This window comes from Lycorma delicatula, chromosome 1, assembly GCF_047948215.1.
Source record: "Lycorma delicatula isolate Av1 chromosome 1, ASM4794821v1, whole genome shotgun sequence".
Lineage (NCBI taxonomy): Eukaryota > Metazoa > Arthropoda > Insecta > Hemiptera > Fulgoridae > Lycorma > Lycorma delicatula.
Genome location: NC_134455.1, coordinates 174,172,848 through 174,191,139, shown reverse-complemented (window position 1 = coordinate 174,191,139; position 18,292 = coordinate 174,172,848). Strand labels below are relative to the sequence as shown.

The 18,292-nt window shown below is 27.3% G+C and overlaps 1 protein-coding gene across 3 annotated transcripts in view; it reads left to right on the top strand.

Annotated features, from left to right (window-relative positions):
* LOC142325557 (uncharacterized) overlaps positions 1-18,292 on the top strand; it is a 387,407-nt gene that overhangs the window by 312,825 nt on the left and 56,290 nt on the right. The window lies entirely within an intron of this gene.

Here is an 18,292-nt window from a genome sequence, read left to right as displayed (position 1 = left end):
ACAAAGTGTTGATACATTGTGTATGTACTCTATATACGCATTGCATCTAAAATGAAGAATCGAATCAGTTCAGATACCGTTTTTATTCTATAACGCATGCCATTATATTTTTTGTAATCTGTAGGATTGGCGTAGCGTTGTCGGTGGAGGCGGCGCGCCTCGAGTGGCACTTTTTGGGGATGGCAAAATTTCACAATAAATAATAATAATATCTTGTAATCTGAAGTAAAGATCTGAACCATTGCTTTACAGATTTTTGTCGCACCTTTGGACCGATTAAAATGAGCAAGGAACTTTTTATTATTTAATCTGCAACAGGACCGGGAATCTTCTTTCTTTAAGTGAATGCAGTGATCTCGCTGGCTTTAGCAACTGGCAACTCCGTCTGTATTAACCAGCTGCCTTGTGGTAATTCCCGGTGTTTTATTTTGTGCTCAGATTGATGACAACGAATATTCAGCGAGACGTAATTGTTTGATATAAAGAATAGAGTACAATATTGTCTAATAACACCTGCAATATCAGTCGTCCAATTCACATTCACTCGATTAACCTCAATTCAATATTTTCTTTAAGTGCACGTTGTGATTTTTGATTGTTAAATTATTGAACTTTGTCGAAACATTTTGTGTTATTAATTTTATATAAAAATAATTTAATCTTGTCGACGTGTATTATAAATGTGTATATATCAATAAGTAGCATACGTGTAAGAACCTTTGTAACAAATGTGTTTATTATATTATAAAACATACATACATGACATCTTTATTTGTACCCTGTGCAATACACAATAACAAATTTATTATTGCCGAAAAGTTCTTTAGAATTTCTGTAAATTTTGGAGTCTTATGGATTTAAACACCTAAATAAGGTGACGGAGAATTTGAAGTACGCCCCGGGCGGCTGAACCCACGCTACGCCGCTGTCTGTAGGGCTTCACAAGTACCCAAAACAATATCGGTTGAAGTTGTAAAGCCTGCTTGTACATTAACAGTGGTAATTAAGCTAGAAAGAATTCTTAAAAATAGAAAAAAACGGTGTAGATGTACACGTACTTATCAGAGATTCAAATTATTGTAATAGATTTCAAAACGATCTAAAATGTGCTCCGAGTCGAAATTGAAATTTCAATCCATGCACTTGTTAACACAGAAGCAAAAAAAAAAAAATGATAAAAAAATTTATTTAAAAAATATACATAAAAAATTTCTAAGTAAAGATTAAAAAAAATTTCTAAAAACTCGGATTTTTCAATATATTTTCAAGGGAACTTTCTTTTTATTTATGTTTTGATAGTCGCCTGATGTAACATCGGGTGATTACGGTAAGGAGTGAAAATCTTCAATAAATTTTATTGTGACTTCCACAGAACACATTTTATTACAGAATAGAAAATACATAAAATTATTAAACGGACAAAACGTTCAGGGTTCGCTGAAAGGAAACAGACCCACTATTTCAGTAAAAGTCGATGTAATTAAACTGTAGCTGTGTTCATCGTTTGAAGTGTCAAAAAACGTTCGCACAGATTTAAATTAAACATTATACTTTGTATAATGTTTCCAATAAAATGGATAAAGAATCCAATTGTATTTGCTTCGATTTTGTGTTGCCGCTGTGTAATCTCTGAATGAATACATGTTAGATAATTGTATTTTTATTGTATCAATTTAATATATATGTTACCGTAAAAGTCCGATAGCTGGCAAATGTTGATATTCTCCGGTGAATGTCAACACATACCAAATACATCGGTGAAAGGACGAAATATTTACTTACTCGGACTTTTGCCAGCATATGTCAACAAACACAGATAAGCTCTGGTGGGGTAAAACGATAGCTAGAAATTAAAAAAAAAAAAAATCACCCTGTACCAATCTCTAAGGTAAGCAGATTACGAGAAACTCTGGTAAGAAAAGAAGGAAGTTTAAATTTAAGCCAAACAAAACCTACCCTCCCTTCGCTCGCTAACGTAGACTAATTAACGTTAAATGTACAAATTATATAAGTTATTCTCCAATGGAGGGGATAAATCAAATTTACCGCATTTATAAAAGAATTTAATCAAATTTTCAGCTGTTTACAAATTGAAGGGTCATTCAGGATATACAGAATATGTTAACTGCATGGATGAACAATAACGACTCAAATAAATGGTCAGATGATTTGCCCTTTGTTCAATTGCTTTATAAAAATATTTTTATAAAGCCATCAGTGCATGCTGAATGCGGTAAATTTGATCAATCGCTTCTCACGTTAGACAATGATATATAAATATTTCATCATTTGTATATTTAACGTATTTGTATATTAGACGAGGTTAAGGAGCAAAGCGAGCGTAGGTAATGTTTGGCTTAAATTCCTTTTTTTTTACAAAGGATTCTCGTAATTTAATTTAGAGAGTGATATTGGATAATTTTTTTATAATTTCTAGTTATACTTTTGACTCCCAGATATACAGAGTTTATCTGTATTTGTCGCTTACAACGGCGAAGGTCCGAATGTACGACGTTTCGGATAATAATATAATCAAATATTTCGGGTTTTCAACGGCATATTTGGTATGTATCGACATTCGAGAATATTGACATTTTCAAATTTCAGTCTTTCACGTAACATATTATATGTGTGTGTGTATATATATATATATAAGATATTTCGATTCAAAGTATCAAAGTGTGTATGAAGTAACACACCGCCAACTTTTATCTACCAAGCAATGTTATTTTCAAATTTGTTACAAAATGTACTTCAATCTACGTTTAATTTAAGACTGCGATTGAAAACAGGAAATGATTATCGGTTCTCTATTTCTTTCATTTTTAGTGAATTTCAATCAAAACTAATAGTGTTTTATTTTATACTTTATTTTTTTAACCTTAGACGTTTGGATACGTAGAGTATAGTCGTTTGCGATATTATTTTAAATTACTTTTCTTTATATAATATTTTCTCTATAAACAAATTAAACATTAGAAATGTAAGAGAACCTGTCAAATTAAGTATATCTTTTACTACTTTTTACCTTAGTAAGAATATATTTTATACTACTTATCTTTTGCAAGCATTTTTTTTTTTATTATTCATTAAATATAGCAGAATGAAACGAACATAAATGAACGAATTCAGAATTAGTTCTCATCAGAAATTCAATGGTTAATCAATAGATTAAGAAGGTCCGTAAAAGTCTGGTCAAATCTACATCCGATTAACCTAGAAAGACATTCTAAAAACGACCCAATTGCGATCAAAAATGCGATTAAAGTAGTGAGTTTGGAGGAGAAAATAAGAGTTAATACAGCTTAACTTTTCATATTTGTTCTGTAATTACTTCTTTGTCATAAGAACAAAACAAAATTAAAAACATAAATTTTAAATAAAAATATTGATATTTATTTTATGTATCACAAACCATTTAATTATAAAAAAGGGTATGTTATTATTATTAACAGTTGATATTTGCTGGAATTAATTTTTTTTAAAGTCTGAAGATTTTCTTATCTATCTTTTAAAGATTAGCCTTAAGAAAAACTGAAAAAAAAATTTTTATATAATTAATTATAACTTCTATTGTATATATATATATATATATATATATATATATATATATACATATGTAAAATAATACATTATTACAGCTGCCCTAAAGCTCTTTCATTTTTATTCTTTGAGAAACCAACTAATTTTTTAATTATTCTTTTAATGTAAATTCAGTATCCTATTCTTCTTTCTTTGCTAATGTAAAAACACATTCATGAAATATTCTTTTATTCATAAATAAACATTATTAATATAACTGCTTGTTTCAAGAAAGTTTTCCCTATTTTTACATTGTAAACTCTGGTTTTCTACCGGTTTTGGGTAACTATAATTTTGTATTACTAAAAAAATTGATATACAGAGTGTCTCACGAAGTTCTCCCCAGCTCTTTCATAACCTACTATCATCGAAAAAATAACGTAAAAGATCATATAAACATATGTCCTAAATTATTTTGTTTATGAGTTACAGGCAGTGAAAGATTTCGCTCGAATTTCAGCTATTCGGGCGAAATGAGGTCGTACTGAAATTTTTATTACGTTATTCAAGGAACATAATTAAAGAATGATTTATTATGGTTTTTGACCTGAAAAATTGAATAAAATAAGTTTAAGAACTGTATCAGCAATAGTTTTTGAGAAATCTGATGTGAAAGCTAATAGATTGGTGTAAAAAACCATGTTTTTTATGTTCAACGTACAATAACTTTGTTAAATGAGTAATAAATACATAAAACTTTAAAAAAAAACCGGTAAAAATTTAATTATGAATAAAATGTTCTAAGATAAATTCAATAAACAAAGAATAATTAGAATAATTGTAATTTTATTTAAAAAACAGTACATTACTACAGTTGTCAAAAACGTACGTATTTAATCTAATTCTTCTGCAAGAAGAATTGCCGCAGCTGTTTGAAGATCTCTAGCGCTGAGACGCAAAGTATGCTCGCAGCACGATGCTTGCACCCCCCCACATCTCATGTGCCGTTTCTAATGACTTAAATCATTTCTCTTAAAAATTTATCGGTCCTGGAGGTCCACATTCCTCACCACGAAAATCGCCTGATCTAACACCATTAAATTTTTTTGTCTGGGGATGGATAAAAAATATTGTATAAAACAAAAATACATTGTCGTGAGGGAAATATTTTAAGCGACTGAGTAACATAAGGACAGCCCTCAAGAACTGAAAAGAGTAACAAAAGCAGTACAGAAGTGTTCAAGAAATGCGTTGAAAATGGGGGGCTTATTATTGAATATTTATTATAAACTGGTAAGTATAATGAACTTTAGTCCTTTTCTAAATACTTTTTCTAAATAAAACTTGAATTTCTCTAACTCTTCTTTGATTTATTCAAGTTATTTTACACTATTTTGTTTAGAATAAAATTACAAGTTTCTTTTAAAGTGTTACGTGTTTATTACCCTTTTAACAAAGTTATTGAACGTCGACCACAAGAAGCACGATATTTTACACCAATTTATTGGTTTTCGTACCAGATTTCCCAAAAACTACTGGTTAAATGGTTTGCGACCTATTTTATTCGATTTTTCAGGCCAAAACCATTAGAAACGATTAATTCTGTTGCTTGAATAACTTCCTAAAAATTCAGTATGATCTTATTTCTCCAGGTAGCTGAAATCCAGACGAAATTTTTCAGTAGCCGTAACTCGCAAACGAAGCATTTTGGGACATATGTTTATAAGAAATGTTTCCACTGTTTTTACAAGTACGATAGGTTATGAAAGATTACGGAGAACTTCGCAGTACACTGTTTACATTAGGGTACATCATTTAAATCGTACATTTTTAAATAGTTTTTCCTAATACGTACATTGCAATCTGTACAACTATTCTCTTCTCCCGCGGCCCAATGAGATAAGAAAGTTATTTATGACATATAAATTAGGTCTTGTAGACTCAGGCCGACCATTTCTAAGTCGAAAATTGCAAATTGGATTTTTTTTCTGTAGTTGTGAGCTAAAATATTATCTGTTCATTAATATTTATTTACTAATTATATTTATTATTTATTAATATTTATTTATTTATAATGCAATGTTTATTCCATCGTAATTAACGGTTTTTTTTTTGCTGCAAAAATTATACAAAATTAAATTATAAATTATGTTTTAAGATATTTAAAAATCTTTATATCCTACGTAATTTTTGAATCATACGAATATTGATGTTGTCCTTCATCTTACATTAAACAAATAAGCAAATGTTACATAAAATTAGGACTTCATACAAATAATTTTTTTTTTTGTAAGTTAAAGATTAAAATGTATTTATGGAATTTATTAATTTAAACCTAATTGAAAAAATAATAATTATATAATATAAATTATAGTGATTTTTTTTTCCAGGAAATTTTTATATATAATAATTGTTTTTCAATGAATCAATTGGTTAGAATAATTTTACCACATGATGAAACCTTTCATCTCAATATTCTTATTGCTTATTCATTCGTGGTAAAATTTTCCATTTAAAAATTAGCATAGTATTACAGAGGACGGCTGGGTTGATGTCATTTTTAAAGTAGTCGTTTCGATAGAAAGGGATGAGTTGCCATGAAATGAGAGGACGCTCAATTTTGTTCATGTAAATTGCATCACCCCTTTTTTCTGTTACATCAATTCTATATTAAGCATATTCTTCTATTTACGAAATATAAATACCAGAAAAAGCATAAAATATAATTATTTTATTCGATATTAAAACTATAATTTACACTTTTTATGTACTATAACATTGAAAACATTAATTACAAAAAAAAATCTTCAATCACTTCATCAAAAGTATAAAAGTATCCTTTTCTATTACATAAATAGTACATTATGAATTACCCGTCACTAATAATAAATGAATTCCAATCTACGTCAAAGAGTATGTATTAATAATAAAGTAATAATATTGAATAAAATTCCAGCCGTTTTAGTTGGTGAACAGAACATTACTTTTAGTTTAGTAAGAATTTTAAGAGAAACCAACTATGAATTATATCTTCACTGATGTTTAATGAAATCCATGAGACTACCAATAATGTGTCACAAAGATTCAATTTGCAGTATATGCTGATGCACTTCAATGACTCAGAAAATAAAAATAAAATTAGAGTTATGGTAAGAATTTTACTTAATAAAAATCTCAAACCAGTGTTATTATTTCATTTTGGGTATCATTATTCATAATGTGGATGAACTGTAACTGCAGTGCAATAAATACACAAACCCCTTAACTATAACTTTATTTAATTGTTCTTAATATCTTCCGAAAAATTTAAGATTCACCGGTTAAAACATACAGACCTTTCATTGTAATATTAATCTTCAACTACCTTTTCTACCAGTGAAAGAAAATTTATTTTAGTAGAATTTTCTTTTTCTGAGCCATTTTTATGATTTAACTACTTATTATTTCTGAAATTAATTTCTTCAGTTAAATTTTTTTTTTAATATTGAAATAGTAGGGATTGGTTAATAAACATTTAGTAACTAAAGGTAGTTATATCGAACTAATAGTAGATCCTTTAATTTATTATGATGATCATTTAAAAGCTATTACACTCCTATTCTGCCGAATGGATCTATGTAATGGTCTTGGATAGACTTAAAGTTCCACAATTCAAAGCTCCTTTCAGGAGCTACTTAGGCGGGTTTGTTTGTTTCATTCTGTATTCCTTCTGCGGATTGAATAACCATTTCTCACCATCTATCTCTTTTCTTCAATCCCTTCTTCCTTAGTTATTCTAACGTTGTTTGTTAAATATCGCATAGACCCCTTAAGAAGGACTTGAGTGTTTGTAGATTCACTAAGTCCTTATTACCAGGTAGTATAGGAGAAGACTTCGGCTGTTCTTCGGACAAATATCAATTTGCCCGATTGTTGTGCAAAATTCAACCTGAGACCTCATGAATAAATCCGGACCTATTAATCACTTTATAAACTGGTTACTACCTGTAGTTGTATGATAGTTTTGTATGGAATATCTCTTATAAATACGCCTATAAGGTTGCAATCAAACTCAAGCTTTGACCATATTATTATCAGATTTGATAAATGACAACTTGGTAATTTCTCAATTCCATTCTGTTATTACACGACTCTGGTAAAGTAAAAGATACAAAAAATCTACTTATGTGAATTATAACATTTTTAAGGAAGAATTAAGTAAAATTAATTAGGATGTATTATATAATGGAAAGAAAGTAATATAATGTGAACAAAGTAAACAAAGAAGTGAACTTATTTCTAGATGTTATTAATCTGTACACATGAAATTCTATCATCTTTGAAATAAAATGGTAAAAATCAAACTACATTTTAATACTAAACTAAAAAAAAAATACAATTATTATTTTTAAATTATTTAATTCTTAAAGCCATAATCATACTCAACGTAAAAATTAATGTTCTTTAGAAATAAGGTGTTAGATAGATAGCTTTATGGCAGCGAATAATAAAACTTTTTTTCTAATTTTGATGATGTTAGTAAAACTGTGAAAACGAAATAGAACTTGAAACATTTTAACACCTTATTAGGTGTAATTTCAAAACAAAAAACATTGCTGAAAGAAATCATGAGAAGAACTTGATTAAGGTCATAAAAGGGATGTTTGATAAATTTGTCTCTTATTTTTTTTGCATTGTTAATAATTTAAAAAAAAAAATAAAAACTATATTGAAAAAAAATATTCAAATTTATTATAAGTTAAAACAATTTTTTGAAAACAATTATGATCGATAACTAGATTCCCATAGAATCTGACTAAATTTGCGTGGAATTATAAATAGCTGTAATTTCTAGTTTATTTAATAGGTTAATATTTATTTAATCTAACCTTAGAAATATAAATATTTCCTGATACAAAAACTATAATAGTTTCAGTGTACAAAAAGTTTGCGAATTTTCAATCGGTAATTGCAGACCTATTAACTCAATTGCAGTACTTGCAGCTCATTAACTCAATTTTTATCGGGCTTGAGAAGCAAGTAGGTAAAATTCTATTAATCAATTTTTTAAATAAAAACTATTATCAAAGTAATAACAGATTTGACTTTCGAAAACAACTGGATATTAAATACTGAGGGTTATTAAAAATAAATTACTGAAAAGCGTGGTCTATTTATTGATATGCAATAAGCTTTTTTGTACCCTAACATGACCTGTTTAACAAATTGAATACAGCTAGAATTAGAGAAACGATAGCAATTCGTTTATAAACTATTCACATCGTAAGATGCAAAATGTAAATGAAACATTTATTATAGTAATCAAATAATAATTAAACATAGAGTACCACAGGTTCATTATCAGAAGGAGGTTTGTTTTTAATTAAAATAAATAATTTATGCACAGGAAATTTCAGTGGAAGATTATTTCTTTTGTTTATGCTAAAGTCCTTTGCTATAAGTCTCTCAAAAGTAATATATTCTGTAAAATAGTAGAAAATGACTTAAGCAAATTAAAATGGTGGTTATAAAGAAACGGATTGATTAAAATTTAACAAAACATCTTGCACACTAGCATCTAACTCTCAAACTGAGCGGCTTGGTTATTTTAATAATCAGAATTAAACACCACAAACTACCTTATATTTGTGACATAGTTAAGTAAAGAAAAAAATTATATAAATTATTTGTGATTACCTATGGCTGTGAAATTAACATTTCATTTTCATATAAATAAATTAGAAAAAGTGGTTTGCATCATACAGTAGGAATTTTATTTTTGAAAACATTATGTAATAAAACGTTATGGTTCAAGCAAGTTAAAAAGAGGACCTAAGGGTAGGAAACGTAAATGTGATGGATTTAAAAGACAGGAAAGCGCTTAGAAAAGTAATCTTTGAATTAAAAGAAATGGTCTAAAAGAAAGGAGAAGAAAGGATGCTCTAACTTAATGTGGTCGGAAGAAAGACAGGGAAAAGTGAAGTATTGGAGGGCTAAAAACTAGCCAGAAATGAACTATTCTACGTGGTCCCACATGATCCTTTACATAAAAAATATACATATATATATATATATATATATATATATATATATATATATATACACACACACATAAACTTACACATTTAGAAGATCATTAAATTACACAAGCTAAAAGAATGCAAGCTGCTTCCATTTTCAATGAAGAGGTAACGTACGCAATAACTGAGATTTTTAGATTTAACAGAGGTTTAAATAGCGTGTGTTGGTATTAAATAACATGGACAATTTCAGCAATATAACAGTATAAATTCGCTTGTACTAAAAATGTTTTAGTTCTTAATTACGTTATATATCCTTCGTTTAAAGTTTGTTACTAAAATTAATTTGAATTACTACGTTATACGTTTATGTTTGAGTGCTTCTTTGGTAATCTTTTGTTGCGTATTACGTAATTTATACTTTTATGTATCTATTTTGGTTTTATTTAATTACATTTTATTTTTAATGGTTAGTTCAAGATATTATTTGATGACGTTTTGCATTCTTTTAATTTATATTTATTTAACTGTTTTTTGAAAATTATAATTTAATAAATAAATTTAGTATTTATTGACCGATTAATATTTTCGCAATGTTTTAAATAACTTTTAAATGTTATTTTATTTTGATTCAGTGACTGTCAGTTCTGGAATGCAATAATTTACAAAGTTTATTAGTGTAATAAAGTTTATAGTTTTACCTGCTTTAATACTGAAGTCGAATTCCTAAAAGTATGTAATTCTATTCCCTTGGCATATTAACATATAATTTACTGTGAATGTTGAATTTCTCATTAAAATGTTTGCAAATATGTGCTGGATTTATGTGTTGTAATAAAACGACATGCAACGTTCAAAATTTATCTTTTTCTTATCGTTATTATTAATCGACACATACAAACATAATTACAAGTTGAAATAAATCTTGATGTTTGAAGTTAATTTTATTTTATGGGAGATTTTATGACTATAAGTAGAACCGTGTATTTAACAAGGAAATATTCCACTAACAATTTTTCAAATTTGTAATTTCAATTATTACTCAATAACAATTAAAACCATTAAAAAAAAATTAAACAAAAAAAAGAAAATCAGTTTTGATTGAAGTAAACAGCCAAACGTACTGCTTTTACTGTAGAAAAATAATGTACGAAAACACAGTATACTTTCCAGTAAATCTATTTTCGTAAATAAGATAAAGAAAAATAATAAAATTCCAGTAAGTCTAACTTAAAATTTAAAAAAAAGTAATTATTTTTAATTGTAATCTTTTGCTTTAATAAAAAAAAAAAACACTGTAATTAGATAAAACAATTGTTCCCTTCCACGTCGAGCCGCCCGGTGCTGCGATCTAGAGGGTGTTAGCGCTCACCGGAGAGTTCCGCTCGTACTAGCATTCGGCGTTCGAATCTTATCCAAGGCGGTCGTCATACAATTTCGTCCGGATGGACTCCATTCTTTGTTTGGATGAACGTTAGCTTTAATGTTTTATTTAATTTTATATTTTTTTATTTCTATATGTCAAGTTATACGTTATGTTACAATTCATTTCATTAATTGTCAAGACGACAATTCATTAAACCATTATTCAACAAACAAGGCGTTGTCTGCATTCATCACCTATGAACATACAGTCCAACCTTGCTTTAAAATCTACCAACAATAAACTAATCAATTCAATAACAATGAATTAATTCGTAATTTTCCAGGTTAAAATGGTTCGAGCTAAAATTATTGAATCTGCAAAATTAACTAAAATATATTCAAAAACAAGAAAAGTTCAATTAAAACTAAATACAAAAAAGAAAAATCTTTTTTTGCATATTATTACTTATTCTAGTCAATTATTTTTTGCAAAAAAAAAATTCTTATTTTTATTAGGAAATTTATTTTACTCTATGAATTATTTAAGTTCTAATATATAATTATTAATCCTCCTGCTCTTGTAATTACTATATACACACACGCACACATGAGGATTTGTTTCTATTTGATGTAGTGTAAAATATTTTTTGTGTATGATTTAGGTTTAAGGTTTGTTTTTTCGACTGAATTAAGTGTGAGTAGGCTTAATGTTTGGTTTTTAGAGCAATAACAAAATAATAAACTAAAAAATAATAATAAAAATGTAAAACAATAAATGTACTAAAGCGACATAAAAAATCCCTTACAACACATAATAGAATAAATAATAAAAAAAACTCAAAAATACTTTTTAAAAAATTATGTTAACTCAAAATCTAAACTCGCTTTTATTATAACAATCACTATATACCTCTTTGAATATATAAAACCGGAAAAAAAAGTAATAAATATTTAAAATTATAACATTATATGTATATATTTTAAAACAGGTAGTATTGTTTCTTTTACATAAGTAACTCAAACCAAAAAAAAAAAAAGTAACTCATTTCAGTCAACTAGATCTAAAAAAAACACCCTTCTTTCCCCATTGATTAAATCTTCTATTATAACCTTTTCCACAGAATTGATCAACGATATTGAAGTTGGTTTTTATTTTAAAGTAGTCAATGACTTTTAATTAATCCGCTTTTTTCCATACATTTCCCTTCTCAGAACCTACTTCGAAAATGAATTTTGTATTCTCAATTTTTTGATTTGTTTATTTCTGTCGTTTTATTCATTCAATTAGCTTAAATTTTTAAATACAAACTAAAATATTACTCTCTGTATTAAAAAAATAGAATCAGTCAATTTCACATTATTTTTATTATAATAATCAAATAAAATATGAGTATAAATCATAGTAATGAATAACTTAGTAATAACGAGCAACTTCAGTGCCCTGTATTTCTTGGAAAATTCACTCTTCACTAACATTAGATAGGAACTGAATACATACTGTATTCAGTTACTTGTTATTTACCTGTAATGAATCCTGTAGGCAAAATTTATTCTGTCACTGATTTATAATATTACTCTACAGCGAAAATTATTTTGTTTACATCAATTTCATCTGTTATTTTTATTTTATTATTATTTTTTTTTGGAATTATTAGTCGTTTTTATGATATTGTATTACAACTTTGTATTAATAAGTCATTATAATAATAATACGAAAATCTATTGTAAATGAATCGAATGTATTAATAAATACATTAACACCTTCATGAAAATAAATAAACCTGTTCCCTTAAGCTTTTTCCTGAAGCGACAAATAACAATATTATGTGTATATCAGTAACGTGTAAATTTAATTACTACTGGCTGTATATATATTCAAATTTAATTGCGTATTCTTTTATTTCTTTATTTACGATCAAATATCATATTTTATTATATTTTTCTTACCAAATTAACATTTTTTTTACTTAAATATTGAGTTAAGTCAAGAATATCTTATAATTAGCATAAATGTCTTTCCTTGAAGAAAATGTACACGATGTTTTATTGTTATTAATAAAGTAAAAAACATATAGAAACATTCGGAATTTGCTAAGCTATATTAAGAGGAATGGAAAAATAATTATTAATTTACTTAAACTGTATATAAGAAAGTATTATTTCTTATTACTCATACTATTAGGTATTCTTTAGAGGTTTATATGCTAAACAAGATAAACAAAGAAAATTATTTCTAATTAAAGCTTCTTTATAAAAATTAATTAGAGCTATTATGATACAGAATGAACCGTTCCAAATCCCTTCTGATTGCTGAAGGTAGTGACAAATAATTGAACTCCTTCCCGAACCACATTTCTTTTAACGGCTGTTTTATTGAAAATTCACTTCCAACCAATATCATCAAACGTTTAGCTGTATTAAGATTTTTACAATTAAATTAATTAAATTTCCCTGATTAAAATTTCGCTTGGCTGTTGTGCAGTTCACAATAATACAGATTGAGGGTAAATGAGTTTTTTGTCTATTACTTCTGGAAAAGATTATTTAATATTCAATTGAATAGTGTTATAAACAAATAAAAATTATAGATTGTTATTAATAAGGTTTTCAAAATGCAGTATGATAGGATTCTAATTCCATTTGAGATCTGTGTGTGTTGTTCATTTCAGGTTGAAATTTTTTGAATTTCTCTAATCTGGTGATTCTCATTTTTATTTACATAAATGATTTACTTTCTTTTAGGCTTGCTTTATTTTATGTGTTTAAGCGTCTTTTCATCTTGTAATTTATATAATCTTACATTATAAATGTGTAAACATTATTGTTATCCATTATGATAATTTTATATTATTTTTTTTTAGTTAGACACAATGTTAAAATGGGTAGTATGTTAAATTTTCTTAATAAAATAGTTTGGTAAAAATTTGTTTTTACAGATACTTTTTTTGTGGGGAGTAAAACTTTTCTGAGATCATGCTCTGCGTTTTGTAAAAAAAAAGGTTTAGTTTAAAAAAATAAATAATATAGTATGTTTTAATGTAGTATTTTTCATAAACGCTCGTTATTTTATATAGTCTATGACATTAATTTTTATAAAAGGATTGTCTAATAAATTTTTGATTTAATGGTGTTTCAGTTTGTATATATACTTCCAGTGCATAAACAAAGGTAAATTTTACGTAAGAGAATGTGTTTTCCTGAATCTTTACCGACTTTTCGAAGAAAAGTACGGTATTACGTTTGATAGCATGGTGGAAGTGAGAAGTGAAAATGGATTTTCTTTACATTTTGTAATATGAGGAGTATGAAAACACTATTCACTTAAAATGGTGTTTCCTTACATATTTATTGGCTTATGTGGAAATCTTTCTGAACTTCTAGATCAATTTCATTATGCTGTAATAGCGTACCTGAAGTTGTGCATGTGAAAATTTGATGAAGATAGGTTGAGTCGTTTTTGAGTTCGCTCAATTTAAGGTCTAAGAAATGTGAGGTTATGTTGGCTGTGGAGTGGTACAGTTTTCATACGTTCTTATACAGTGAGTCACACTGGTTAGCGTGTTGAAACTTGTTGTTTGTGTGTAGTATTTATTGGTTATCGAACGTATGTAATAAGTTGTACCCTGAAAATCAGTGCGTTTCTGTCTGCAGTTTAGACTGGGCATCGGAAACGAAAATTCGATCTTCTTGCGTAGAACTGCCAAAAACTAATTTTTTTATTAAAATAATCTCTTTTGGAACAATATACCATATAAAAAGAGTTATGATTTATAATATAACGTTAAAAAAAACTCACTTGTACCTAGTTAAAAAAAAAAATTAGAAAAGTAGAATAATAAATTCAGGGGAGCATGAAATTACAATAAACAATAAGAATATAATATAGATGTGTCCTTTTTCTACACCGATGGATAAAAATCATCTAAATTTCAGATAACGAAACTTAAAATTATCTGTTGTAACCGGGAAAAGCGATAAAACATCTTTCTTTTTTGTTCATCAAATTCAAATCAAACATGACGTAGATGCACCTGCTCACTAACATTTACAAAAGTAGGCAGGTTTATAAAAATACTATAAAAAATAATTAATTAAACAGAGATTATAAACCTATTTACAGTACATTTGTATCAGCTACTATTCTAATATTCATTTATCATTCATAATCATATCATCCGTCAGTCATATTCTATCAGCTACTGCAACAAAGTTAATCCTCAAGTTTAAACAAATTTTTAAATTATAAAGAAAATTAAAACTAACATTTGCTTGTATCACGCTGATAGAGTTGTCTTAACAAAGAATTGGTAAAAATTTGTAAACTAAAATTTCCTTATTAACAGTATAAAAACTTTCAATCAATATAAAGGTTTTTGAGAATAAAACCATAATTTAAGAACAATAAAGTACCTTGGAAATAATATTAAATTTAATTATAGATCCTTGCAAATATTGATTTATACCAGTTCACCATTATTCGCAATCGAATTTTGTCTGTACTGTTTATTAGATAATGCCATTTATTATGTCACTATTCTAGACTAAATTGAAATTTATTTCAATCCTTAATCTATATACAGTATTTCCAATAACAAAAATTTAGAATAAAGTAAACAATTTGATCCAATTTTCAATATCAACCTTCTATTTTATCTTTAATTTTATATTACATTACATTACACACACTCGTAATTAAACTTTTAACTTAAAAAAATTTAAAAAAAATATCTTTGATAAAGTATATTTCTCGTCAAACCATTCATTCCAGGCCTCAATTAAAAATGTATTATTATGCTATCTTAGCAGGGTCAAATTATTATTAAGATTAATAAAAATAAAAATAAAATTAAAAAGCTTTAAGATAACTTAATGTAGTTAGTTATTCTGTATGAGTCAATTGTCGACTAGGAGTGAGCAAAGCGGGTGCCAAACTGCTAACTAAACTTCAATTAGGATTTGATTTACGCGTCTCTTGAGGTGATCGACAGAACCCGGTAACCAATTCTGCAGTATGCGAAATTCGTGCAAGTTTCTATTTCAAAACAAGTAGCTCTAACAGTCTATTATCTTGATGCTTCAGAAGTGGGAGCAGAGGAGGTTTCAATCTTAGGCTAATACATATCGTTACTCCAACAAGGAGCGGTGATAATAAGGCCAGAAATAAGGTTACTTACATTAGATTTTTTTAAAAGTTTTTGGGGTATAGACTTCATTAGTCCCTTTCACAACATATACAAAAAAAAGGTTAAAATTTATTTCCCTGCCTGACAAAAACACTAGCGACGTAGTCCAATGATTAATTTTGCCATAACAGAACGTACAGAAATAGATGTTCACATAGAAATATCGAAGGATATTAAAATCCCAAAGAAACCAAAGATAGAAAAAGGTGTAATGGGCCCTTGACACTTAAAATTAAGACACTAAAAAAACCCTTAACATTTTAATGAAACGTTGTCAAAAAATAATCAAGTAATATATATAAAGCACATTTAATTTTATTAGCACATATAAAATAACATATTAAATTTTATCGCCTAGGTTTAAATTAAGTCATCCATCCTCCTTTCTTCTTTCTTTTTAAATTTTGCTGAAGGCCTCAATATCGAACTCCAGGGTATCTGAGGCCTCGCATTGGCTCTGATTTTTCGCTCAGCAATGCATCAGAGTCAAGATCCTACGAACTCCCCGCTAAAGCATGTTGGGTGGCTGAAGTGCTTAGCCTGTCATTTAAAGGCATCTCTGGCTTTGGAGGCTTCATCGTTAGATTTCGAACTCTTTCTTTTATAGTAGCTCAATTTCTGAATAGTGATTTTCTCTGTTTGTACCTTTGCCTTTACGAAAGTAACGAAATACCATGTTGTTGCCCGTTCAGGACGTATGCGTAGATGTTATTGCACAGAGGTATAGTTTGGATTTTATCCGAGGCGTTAGTTTATTACTACGTAGATTAGGAGGAATATAATTCTTTTGTACAACCGGTTTTTTTTGTACATGGTGGGCACAGCCCATCGACAAGTGCATTATTTTAATAGATAAATTCCATATAGTTTCCAAAAATTTTATGTAACATTAAAAATAGACTCATTATGTACAACTATATTTATTAAAGAAAGTCTGTGAAACATTTCACGACGTTACCATTTAAAAATCTTTAATAGAAGTAAGGTTTTCTAATAAAACCTTATTACATTCAACTGATGATATTAATAACTGAATGTTTCTGTCATTGCCTCTTGTATTTATTTTGGTCATTTATCAGTCTGTTGCTGATAATATTCATAAAGACAAAAAAATCCTCATATAATGCTAATTTCCTTCCTTTATTTATATGCTTAATCAGCTTTATATTGTTATGCTCTGAAAATGTATGTTTATTTTTTAAACAATGAACTGCTGTATTTAATTGAAAAAAGTCGGGCTCACCGTATGTCTTCCTATGTTTTTTATACCTTTCAAAATAAATATTTTTTTGTTTGTCCGATATAGACTTTATAGCAAGATGGACATTTTATTTCATAAACGACATTTTCTTCAAATTTTATGTTTATATTTTAGATGTTTCATTTTTACTTTATATGCGATGCCAATATCGTTCATACGAAATAATTTTTCTATTTTGTTAATACTAGAATAATTCGTACAAGGAAGGATGATCCAGTTAGTAATTTTTGTTTAGTTTTGTCTTACTATTATTTTTTTACTATCATTATATTCATTTTCTTTATCGATTTAAGTAGTAGAAGGTTGAGAGTATCTTTAATAATAAAATTTGATTTTTTCAGAAAATAATTTGATTCTGAAATTTATTTTGATAACTATTATCAAAATTCAGAAACAAAACAAACACATAATAGTGAAGACGAATAGTGAATTTTACAACAGCTCCTCCTTGCAAAATTTCTAAAATAATTTATAATAGATGAAACGTATATTGAAATAGAAAATAGAATTAAAAAAAAAATAGTAATAGATTCTTAGAAGGCATAAAAAAGAAAAACATTTTCGAAAATAATTATAATGATTTTTTTAAATATAGTAAATGTGTATTCTAATATACCACTATATACCTCTATGTAAATACCACTTTAAAAGTAATACATAATAAACTATAAAGTAATAATAACATAAAGGATAAATATAGCGAGGAATTAATGAATTTATTAAAATTATTTTAAATTAAAATTACTTCAATTTTAATGACAGATAATTCACGCAAATAGATGGCCTACGTATGGAATGTCCATTAAATAGTAAGCAATCAAAAATTTTCCAACAAGAATTTGACGAAAATATTTATAATATATATTAAAAACATTCGATATAAACGTTTATTACAAAAGACATCTACGATTATTTTTTTTTATATAAACTATAGCATTAATTTGAATGAGTTATTGTTGTTT